This window comes from Cibotium barometz, chromosome 22 (genome assembly GCF_041138505.1).
Source record: "Cibotium barometz isolate CiBa-2024 chromosome 22, ASM4113850v1, whole genome shotgun sequence".
NCBI classification, from domain to species: Eukaryota; Viridiplantae; Streptophyta; class Polypodiopsida; order Cyatheales; family Cibotiaceae; genus Cibotium; species Cibotium barometz.
Genome location: NC_141067.1, coordinates 48299681 through 48312138, shown reverse-complemented (window position 1 = coordinate 48312138; position 12458 = coordinate 48299681).

The following is a 12458-nucleotide window of genomic DNA, read 5'->3' as shown; positions in this document are numbered from 1 at the left end:
TGGTTTTCTGATTTTCATATTTTTTTATAGTTGATTAGATTAAAATCTGATGCTATGCCTTGATGGAAAGGCCACCCCTTCTCCTCTTTATAATTTAGCCTTTCTTTATCCTGGAATGATTAACAAATAGATTGATTAAACTTTTCTTATTGTTTATCTCTTGAAAATTGAAAATTGTGTAGATTAGAGTCCTTTATATCTAATTGGGGTTAATATAAATTAAAAATAGCATGTTAAAAATTTAATAATGGTCAGCCATACAAAGGAGGTTATGATAAAATTTTCTTAAATTTTGTGAAAAAGGAAGTTTATTTTTATGTTATTCTAAAAGAGTAGTTCCCACCGTTTGTGCATTCTAAAAGAAATATTCTAATTTACTCCATGTACATATTCACCTATGATTATGCATGGATATCACTGATATTAATTATTAAAATTAATTTCTATGCATAGAAAGATGCATAATGGAAATTTTTATTATAAAAGTGTTATTTTCATTGAGTTTAATTTCTATGCAGAGAACGATGCATAATGGAAATTTTTATTATAAAAGTGTTATTTTCATTGAATTTAATTTCTATGCTTAGAACGATGCATAATGGAAATTTTTATTATAAAAGTGCTATTTTCATTGATATTAATTTCTATGCTTAGAAAGATGCATAATGGAAATTTCTATTATAAAAGTGCTATTTTCATTGAATTTAATTTCTATGCTTAGAAAGATGCATAATGGAAATTTCTATTATAAAGGTGTTATTTTCATTGAATTTAATTTCTATGCTTAGAAAGATGCATAATGGAAATTTCTATTATAAAAGTGTTATTTTCATTGAATTTAATTTCTATGCATAGAAAGATGCATAATAGAAATTTTTATTATAAAATTGTTATTTTCATTGAATTTAATTTCTATGCTTAGAAAGATGCATAATGGGAATTTTTATTACAAAAGTGTTATTTTCACTGAATTTAATTTCTATGCATAGAAAGATGCATAATGGGAATTTTTATTATAAAAGTGTTATTTTCATTGAATTTAATTTCTATGCTTAGAAAGATGCATAATGGAAATTTTTATTATAAAAGTGTTATTTTCATTGAATTTAATTTCTATGCTTGGAAAGATGCATAAAGAAAATTTTTTCATTATAAAAGTTTTACTGTCATCAGAATTGATTTTTATGCATAGAAAGATGCATAAAGAAATTTTTTTAATAAAAGTATTGCTTTCATCAGAATTGATTTTTATGCATAAAGGAAATTTTTTTATTATATAAAAGTGTTACTTTCATCAGAATTGATTTTTATGCATAAAGGAATTTTTTTTCATTATAAAAGTGTTACTTTCATTAGAATTGATTTTTATGCATAAATAGATGCATAAAGAAATTTTAAATCAAAATCTAAATTCGCTTAATTTCTATGTTTAAATTCTATGAGTATTTAGTAAATGAGTAATTAAATACTTTAAGAGAGAAAATAACACCATATTAGATAATTTGGAAAAAATCCCATTCCCATTTGAAAAATGGGAGCATGGTGAACTTGTCCAAAAGTTTGCCAAACCCCCTCATGTGACATATCATCTTGAAGAGTAGAATCTAAATCTATGATCTCCGACAAATTTGGAGTTAGTATGTTAAAGATATGTCCAAAACTATATGGAGTAATTGATTCCTAAAATGTGAGATTTTTTCCAAATTACCTAATATTGACTTAAATTCTTTCGTTTTATATTCACACGGTTTGTAAATGGAAAATTCAAGAAATCTATCGAGATCAAAATATTCGGATTAATGATCATTTTATTCTTCATTGGAATTCATAACTACTTTAGAAATCAGTTAAGTGTATTTTTAAAGAAAGAAATTCGATAAAATGGTAATTGAAATACAAAACCTTTTCGAGAAAGTTAAGTTCAGGAAAAATCTTATCAGACTCGAATCGTGAATCAAACTATGACCAAGACCAAAACCTTTCGCCTGTTTCAAGGAAAGAAGGTGTGACCACTTTTAGGAAAATACTCTTAAAACTCCCGCCAAATCTGAAACTAAGTTTGAGACCCTTCAAATTGATCTGTGGATCAAGGTTACAGAATTCGAGGAATTCTGGTAGAAATTCTGAATGCCGATCAAGAGTTTTGGGATACTGACTCGAGAAATATTCCTTGTATTCAAAAGAAAATCAAGCTGAAAACTTGCGTAGAAACCCTGTTTTCTTAAAGGATTGTCTTATGCCAGAATGCTGGAGGGAGAATTTGGTATTTATGTTTTTCTAAGGGAAGTTTGGTTGCAACAGCTGGCAGGGAGTGTTCAAAGGACGGGTCACGGGGCAAAAACCTGCCCAGGTCTTTACCAGCCTCAGTATGGTTGAAAAATGGTGTGCTTCCGGTATGATGGGCGAGGGCCGACGAAGCGGTCCCTGAGTGAAGTGCCAAGACACCTAAGGAGGATCCTGGAGGGTTCTGACTAGGCGATGCACAGGCTCGTGGTGTTGCCTAGGACACCCATGCGTATGTCATGGAAGATACGTTTGATGGACGAAATGATTATTGTAATATTAGTGGATCTCCTTGTTGACCAGTGGGTCTCAACAGAGAGTCCAGAGTGGTAAGGGACTGGATGGAAATTTTGAGTTATGATATCTATAACCAATAACTATTTGTCAATGGATTATTTTTATGTTAAAGTTTTAAACAGGAGTGTGTGCGTATCTGTATTCTAAAGCAAAAGTTCAGAAAGGCATTCAATTATGGGTGGATGAGTGAGTAATTGTCTGGCTCTACCAATTCGAGTGGTTGGTGGTGGCTAACCCATGGGTCGGATGGACTGAATCAGTAGAGTTTTAATAATTAAATTGAAATAATAGGATTATGCTTAGAATTCGAGTAGTTAAATAAAACCCTGAAGAATTTCCCAAATGAGTAGATCAACGGTTATGACTGATTTTGGTTAGGAAAAAAGCGTTGATTTCCTCAGATGATCAAATTATGTGAGTGATAGTTTTTCCTTCTATCTTGATTATTCAGGTGAAGGATAGTTTAGTCTCTTGACCCCGTTAGAAAATTTGTTAAGAAAATCAAAAAGGTGGAGTCATCCCCGTTTTTCAGGCATGGGAAATTTTCTCGATTTCGGTTTTCGGAATGACCACCAGATTAGTCTCGTGTCTGAACATTCGAGGGCGAGGCCCCGAGTGGGAAACCCTGCCACGCGCAAGAGGGAGCTACCCGGGAATCCGGTGCGCAAAGGGAGCAGAGGGGTCTGACATTAGAGGTGTTGGAGGGGTCACTACTAACCTAAGAGGATAATTGAAGTAAGCAGTTGGCTAGACATGGAGGTTGAGGATTGTTGAGGTGTACCATTAAGTCATCTAAGGATTAGGGGACATCAGCTTTGGGGGTGTACTGTTTCCTTCTTTTGTTGTTGTGGTGTTGGCGATAGTTCCTTCTCATGGTGGTGTGCTTCAGACGGGCTATATGGGTAGGTTCTTTTGGACACATCATTGTTTTGGTGGCCCCCTCATTGAGTCTGGAGATGGTTTTTTATATGTCTAGAGAGTTATCAATAGAGTAGATGGTAGCTATACTTTCATATCCGATGTTCTATGGGCATGCTAGAGAGGATCCAGAGGACTTTTTGGCGGGGATGGATTTGGCAACATTGTTTTGAGATATTGAGCTCAACTAGTGCTACGGAGGACATTGATGACCCACCTGAGTGACAGCTTAAACACTTATGCCATTAGCATGGTTGCTGAGATTATGGTTGTAGAGAAGAGAAGAAGATATAAGAAAATTCAGTCATCCATCTCTCTCTTGTGTCTTGCACTCTCTTGTGTGTGTGTGTGTGTGTGTGTGTGTGTGTTTTGCTTACAAGGAACTCAAGCTGTGAGGTCCCTATCCCCACCACACAACGATTTCAAGGGTTCTAGCAGTGGAAGTAGCACTTCTTGCTGCGTGGGGTAGGGTCTCACACTCGAGGCCTCACCCACGGATATTCGGACAAGAGACTAGAATCCATCGGTTCTTCCAAAACCGTTCCCGAAAAAACTTCCCTTGCCTAGAAAGCACGGGCAATTCCTCCAGGATAACTTTTCTCTAACGTAGTCAAAAGCCTTAACTAATTGAACTGATCTGATCGAACTCGTAAGTCCCAAATCAGATCAAGGAAAAGCTTGCACTTGGATCATAGAGACCAATGCTTTTTTCCTCATTGAGAGGCACAGCCGTTGATTCTTTTCCATAGAACAATTTTAATCCGGGATTTACTTCATCTATCGTACCATAATAGAATTGAGTCTCAATTTAAGGATCCATCAGTCTAGCCTAACCCCATCCAGTCCCGTGGGTTAGCCAACCACCCAACCACTATAGTGATAGGATCCAATTAAGAATTTGGTTAGGTTTTGTCTCACGTACCAGGGAAAAGAGTTCCCAGGCCCCCTAGCCCGATATTCATGCAAACTTAAAACTAGTCACACGACTTACACACCCAATATGAAATTACCTTTTTCTCAGCATCAGCTATCTTTAAAACAATCATTTAATAAAACCATTATGTCACTGATCAAAATCCTCTCAAAATCTTTGGTTGAATCCTTATTTCCACTCATTCCTTCATCGGTGTACCTATGGCATCATTGGCAACTAGAACGCTCACCACCTGTTCACTCAGGGGCCTTCTTAATAGTTCCTAGCTCATAGTAACCGGCAATATATTCACATTTCAAAATGGAATCTCTGTTGAAAGATCAGCAAGATCAACCAACGGATCTATATAAAAGAGCCATGGACTCATCCGTTGAGGACCAGCAAGGTCAACCAACCAGATCCATGCTCGAATTCAAAAAATAACTCTTACTCCTTGTTCCAATATCTTCCCCGACGTACGTGTGGGTATCTTCGGTGACCCAGAGCCCGAGCACCGTATGGTTAGCACCCTCAATTAGGAAGTGAATGGGGTCTTCTTGGGCCCTTTAATTTGTCCCACCCTAATCAAGGTGATTAAGGAATAGCCAAATGGGGGGTTGCCATGTGGACTGAAATGTTGGGTTTTTAAGAGAGGTGTAAGAGTGGTCAAAGGGTGCACTTTTTTCCCCAAAAAGGGAGGGAGGGTAATTTTACAATTTTCGGACCTCCATAACTTCTACATACAAGCTCCGATTTGAGCGGAGATTACAGATCCGTGATCTACGCATCAAGAGCTTTCCATAGATATGTTACATGATATGGTTTTATCCGCTAGATTTTAAATTCCATTTTTTTCCCAAAATTCAAATTCGAATAAAGTAGCCGTTTTGAAGCTTCTAATTAGAAAACGTTTCTTCTTAAGAGAAAAGGTTTGACTCCCTTAAACTGCCAAATAAAAGGGCCCAAGAACCCTTCCATTGAGGTCCTAATGCTAGGATCCTTCGCAGTTCACCTAGCGCTTCACTCATAGGCCGCTTCCTTGGTCCCTCATTCACTGTACCGGAAGCTCACCATTTAAATCAAACCGAGGCTGGGCCGACGTTGCTATGCGAGATGTCCTCCGACTCTCCGTCTAGCAGTTGCAACTTTAATAGATATGTCTCCATGACCTCATTCACAAGATAGTCAAAATGCTTCCCGAGCATTCTTGACGTAAAACAGTCATTTAAAAACAGATTTCACATACAAATACACTTCCAACAATATTTCCATTTTTTCTCATGATTCCACATCCTTTCACATTAGTCCCCATCTTTTCTCATCTTCCCATGATTTTTTTTCATCGATCCCTATCACATCACATCATTCCCACATCAAATCACATCCAATCGTATCATCCACACCAATCCATATCATCCATACATCCATCCACATCAATCCACACGTCAATCCACATCATCCATACATCCATCCACATCAATACACATTATCCACACATCCATCCACATCTTCCATACATCCATCCACATCAATCCATACGTCAATCCACATTACCCACACATCAATCCACATCATCCATACATCCATCCACATCATCCACATCAATCCACATTATCCACTCATCCATCTACATCAATCCACATTATCCACACATCCATCCACATCACTCCACATTATCCACGCATCCATCCACATCACTCCACATTATCCACACATCCATCCACATCTTCCATACATCCACCCACATCAATCCATACATCAATCCCCATTACCCACACATCAATCCACATCATCCATACATCCATCCACATCATTCACATCAATCCACATTATCCACTCATCCATCCACATCAATCCACATTCTCGGGGGGGTCACTCGTATAAGTATGTAAGTATCACGTGGGTTCAACAGAAGGACATTTGAAATATTTAAAACTTACAGAAATATATTTACAGAGGGGATTTATTTATTGTATTTTAAAAAAAATTACAGATTTGAATAGAAAAAGAATACATTATATTCACTAAAAAATTCACAGATAAGGGACTTTTTAAATAGGCCTTGAACGCACGTGATATAGAGGATTTACATATAGTGACCCCCCTGAGTCCACATTACCCACACATCAATCCACATCAATCCACATTCATTTCATAAGTATTCCCATTCTCATCTAATCACATCTTTTTCTATCTCATCACTTATTTCCTCATTTATCCTCATCAGATCACATCTACTTGCATCTACCCATATATCTCATCACTTCACATACATTAACATCTATCCAGTTTATATCGCATCTTATCACATCCATTTCACATCACATCTCATTCATTCACATCCTGATTCCATTAGGAACTCAATGGAGTCTTCTTGGGCCCTTTTATTTGGCAGTTTAAGGGAGTCAAACCTTTTCTCTTAAGAAGAAACGTTTTCTAATTTGAAGCTTCAAAACGGCTACTTTATTCGAATTTGAATTTTGGGGGAAAAATGGAATTTAAAATCTAGCGGATAAAACCATATCATGTAACATATCTATGGAAAGCTCTTGATGCGTAGATCGCGGATCTGTAATCTCCACTCAAATCGGAGCTTGTATGTAGAAGTTATGGAGGTCCGAAAATTGTAAAATTGTCCCCCCCCCTTTTGGGGAAAAAAGTGCACCCTTTGACCACTCTTACACCTCTCTTACAAACCATTGGTTTTTGCTTACATGGCGGGCTCCTATTTGTCAAAAAGTTAAACGTTTCCATAACCTCATGGCAAATTAAAGGGCCCAAAAAGACTCCATTGAGTTCCTAATGCACATGCTAACGCATTCATTCACGTCCCTTATCATTCATCCACATCCCGATTCACATGTTATCACATTCATTCACATCCTATATCATTCATTTACATCCTGACTCACATGCTAACACATTCATTCACGTCCCTTATCATTCTTTCACATCTCGTTTCACATGTTATCACATTCATTCACATCCTATATCGTTCATTTACATCCTGATTCACATGACATCACATCTCATCTATTCATTCACATTTATCTAATTCGCATCACATATCATCACATCTATTTACCTTTTATTCTCATTTCTATTCTCATCACATTCATCCATCCATTCTTTTCCATCTATCTGATTCGCATTACATCTCATCACATCTATTCACCTCACATTCTCGTCACTCCTATTCTCATCGCATCCATCCATCCATTCATTCCCATCTATCAGATTTGCATCACATATCATCACATCTATTTACCTCTCATTCTCATCACTTCTATTCTCATCACATCCATCCATCCATTCATTCCCATCTATTTGATTCGCATCCCATCTCATCACATCTATTTTACCTCTCATTATCATCACTTCTATTCTCATCACATCCATCCATCCATTCATTCCCATCTATCTGATTCGCATCCCATCTCATCACATCTATTTACCTCTCATTCTCATCACTTCTATTCTCATCACATCCATCCATCCATTCATTCCCATCTATCTGATTCGCATCACATATCATCACATCTATCTACCTTTCATTCTCATCACATCTATTCTCATCACATCCATCCTCTATTCATTCTCATCCATCTAATTCATATCACATCTATTTATAGAATGTAAGAGAATTCTTTTTTTTGATATAAAGATTCTTTACGCATCTATTTATGCATAAGAACAACTTCAGTGGGAAATAACACTTTTATAAAACTATCCTCTTTTCATTCTCATCTATCTGATTCATATCACATCTATTTATAGAATGTAAGAGAATTCTTATTTTTGATATAAAGATTTTTTACGCATCTATTTATGCATAAGAACAACTTCAATGGGAAATAACACTTTTATAAAAATCCGTTTATGCATAAGAACAACTTTGGTGGAAAATAACACTTTTATAAAAATCCGTTTATGCATCTATTTATGCATAAATTCAATTTTAAGGAGAATAACACTTTCAAAATAAAAATAAATCTTTTATGCATAAATTCAATTTTAATGAGAATAACTCTTTTGAAATAAAAATAAATTTCTTTATGCATCTTTCTATGCATAAAATCAAAATTAATGAGCATAACTCTTTTGAAATAAAAATAAATTTCTTTATGCATCTTTCTATGCATAAAATCAAAATTAATGAGCATAACTCTTTTGAAATAAAAATAAATTCTTTTATGCATCTTTCTATGCATAAAATCAAAATTAATGAGATAAACTCTATTGAAATAAAAATAAATTTCTTTATGCATCTTTCTATGCATAAAATCAAAATTAATGAGAATAACTGTTTTGAAATAAAAAAAATTCTTTATGCATCTTTCAATGCATAAAATAAAAATAATGAGAATAACTGTTTTGAAAGAGAAATAAATTTCTTTATGCATCTTGTAGTGCATAAAATAAAAATAATGAGAATAACTGTTTTGAAACAAAAATAAATTTCTTTATACATCTTTCAGTGCATAAAATCAAAATTAATGAGAATAACTCTTTTGAAACAAAAAAAATTTCTTTATGCATCTTTCAGTGCATGAAATCAAAATTAATGAGAATAACTCTTTTGAAACAAAAATAAATTTCTTTATGCATCTTTCAGTGCATAAAATCAAAATGAATGAAACAAAAATAAATTTCTTTATGCATCTTTCAGTACATAAAATCAAAATTAATGAGAATAAGTCTTTTGAAATTAAAAAAAATTCTTTATGCATCTTTTTGTGCATAAAATATAATTTAATGAGAATAACTCTTTTGAAATAAAAATAAATTTCTTTATACATCTTTTTGTGCATAAAGTCAGAATTAATGAGAATAACTCTTTTGAAATAAAAATAAATTTCTTTATGTATCTTTCTGTGCATAAAATCAAAATTTGATGAAAGTAACGCTTTTATTAAAAAAATTCTTTTATGCATCTATTTAGGCATAAACTCAATGTTAATGAAAGTAACACTTTTATAATAAAAAAATCTTTTATGCATCTATTTATGCATAAAAATTAATTTTGCTAAAAGTAACACTTTTATAATCAAAATATTACCAATATGCATCTTTCTATGCATAGAAATTAATTCTAATGAAAATAACACTTTTATTATAAAAATATTTCTAATATGCATTTTTCTATGCATTGAATAAAAATAACACTTTTAGAATACACAAGCGGTGGGGGGTTACTCTTTTTGAATAATAAAAGAAAAAATTTATTTCACAAAATTTAAGAAAATTTTGCCATAACCTTCTTTTGTATGGCTGACCATTTTTCAATTTTTTTCATTCTCACGTTACTAGGAATTATCCCAATTGGTTTAAAGCATTCTAAACTAATCAAATTCCACTTTTTAAAGAGAAACAATATGAAAAGTTTAATTCTAACAATTTGATTACACATCTAGGATAAAGAAAGGCTGAATTCAAGAATGAAGAGAGGAGGAAAGCCTTTCCATCAAGGCATAGCATCATTTTTCATTTTAAAGAAAATAAAAATTAGAAAACCATTAAATGGAATAAAGAAAAAGTAGGATTTCTAGCTTACATGAATTTTTGTGAGCTTTCCTTTGGCTTGATAGTTTGAGGGATCTACTCTTGTTTGCAACAAGAGTGGCCACCAATTCTTTTGAAGAGGAAATGGTCAAAAACTAATGAATTATCAATAAATTCACTGTTTTTGGCTCTAGGGAGGAGTGGAGTAACAGTGCATAAAACACTATTAACCATTTACAAAGAGGGAGGCTTCATTTATAGGAAAAAGTGAGCCTCTAACCAAGCAAACTGATTCTAGAATTTTCCAGATCAGTTTGGTCAATTTTTAGGTCAGTTTAGCTTACTTCTTGGATCTAGTTGAAGCAGGAGAGATGAAAATATCTCATTATTTGTGAGTTTAAAACTCAACCACACATGTGAAATAGGCGCCTCCTTCATGAGGGAAATTCCCCCACACTGAGGTGTCAAAAATGCATCATTTCTTCTAAATATCTCTTCTTTTTTAACTAATAACCTTGTCCTTAGTCAACTCTTCATCTTATGTGAGTATTTACTTATTTTTGGGGAAATTTTCTTTTATTCTTCAATTTATCTCCTCCCCCCTACATTTGGAATAATCTAATTGGTCCATAAGAACCTTAATTCAATAATTTCAGAAAATCTGGACCCTCAGGCTAAGGTCCTTTTTACCTGATTTCAATTATTCCAATTGCACATTTGAAATTTCTTTTTGAATATCTGTTTCAGGGGAAACCATTTTAGACACTAGGAGGATTTTTTAATCCCAAAATATCTCAATTTTGAATTACCTCCCTCTAGACATTTTCTCTCTCTAGGCCAAAACAGGATCTTTCTTTTATTTCAGAGAGGGGAATAATTATAAGATTAGAAGGGGAGGTTTTTACACCTGCACATCTCAAAAGCCGGAGGGAGGAATCTTACACAAGCTCTCTCTCTCTCCCTCACATTATCTTTATGGTATCAGAGCTCTAGTTTGTGTGAGAGCCAAGGAGGAAAGCAAGGGGCAAGAACAAGCAAGCAAGGAAGCAGTACACGGGGGTAAGGTCATCATCATCTCTTTCCCTTCTTGGTTTAGGTATACAACACCCCTTGGTAGCTCCAGAAGCTACACATCGCTATTGAGGAGCTGTCCTCGTCTCACAGGCTTGGAGGTACTAAACTTTTGGGAGTGTAGACAGTGTTTGCACATGTATTGTTGACATTGGGTGTATTTACATGTACTCTGGTCAGATCTGGTGACCCCCTACAGGTTGTGCTGAAATACCCCTGCTATAGTAGTCACATAAGATACTATTATGTTACAGGTTGCATACAAAAATTTTCTATGTAGATTTTTGATTGTTGCAAGAAAACATGTTTAGTGATGGAATCAATCAGATTGTGAGTGAGAAGATGGACAAGAACAACTTCCATGCCTGGAAGTTCAGAATGGCCAATTTTCTTATGGGTAAAGGATTTTGGGACTATGTCAAAGCAGACAATGAGGAGCCTCCTGAGTTGTCTGAAGAGAATGAAACTCCAGCAGACATAAAGACATTCAAGGATTGAAACTAGTACGCAAGGAAAGTCTCCTGAGTTGTCTGAAGAGATGCCACTCAAGCAGACATAAAGGCATTCAAGGATTGGAACCAGGCTGCAAGGAAAGTAATGTATTGGCTTTCAATTAGTGTCATAGACACAATGATAGGACATATACAAGATGCCAACACTTCAGGTATAGTAGAACCTGGTGCAGATGTTCCAGACCAACACAAATGCAAGGAAATTGTAGCTAAAGCAAAGCATGTCTATCAATGAGTATGCTTTAAAGATCAAGGGCATTGTTGAAACCCTTGGATACATCAATGTATCAGTGGATGGTGATGATTTGGTGAGTGTCTGTTTAAATGGGCTTGGCAAAGAGTACAAGCCATTCAAGACCTCCGTTGCAGCCCCACGGAGGACTTGGTGTCTATGCTGATAATAGAGGAAAAGTAACTAGGTTCACAAAGCAAGAACATATCGAAACATGCCTTTTACTCTACTTCAGGTAGAGGCAAAGGTAGAGGTTGTGGTTGAGGCCAAGGTGGTGGCTGACAAGGAAATCAGAATTCTAGACAACAATATGCAATGATTCATTAGCAACAATCATACATAGGTGGAAGAGGCTAGTCTAGAGGCACGGGGCGCCAAAGAGGCTGAAGTGGTTGGCAAAGAAATAAGAATGCAAATAACGTAGAGTGCTATTATTGTTGCAAACTAGGGCACATGGCAAAGGGCTGCTATAAAAAGCAGAATGACATTAAAAGTGGAAAGTTGTAGCAAGGCAACTATGCATCATCTACTAAACATGGAGGAGATGACAAAAGTGAGCAGCTATTTGTGATGTACCACCATGCTCAATTCCATAAGAGGAGATGTGTCAAGATCTCAAGATACATTGTATGTGGATTTTGGCACCTCTAACCACATGACTAGTCATGCTGAGTAGTTTAGAGACATGCAAAAAATGAAAAACCTAGGTTATGTAGAAACATGTGTGATG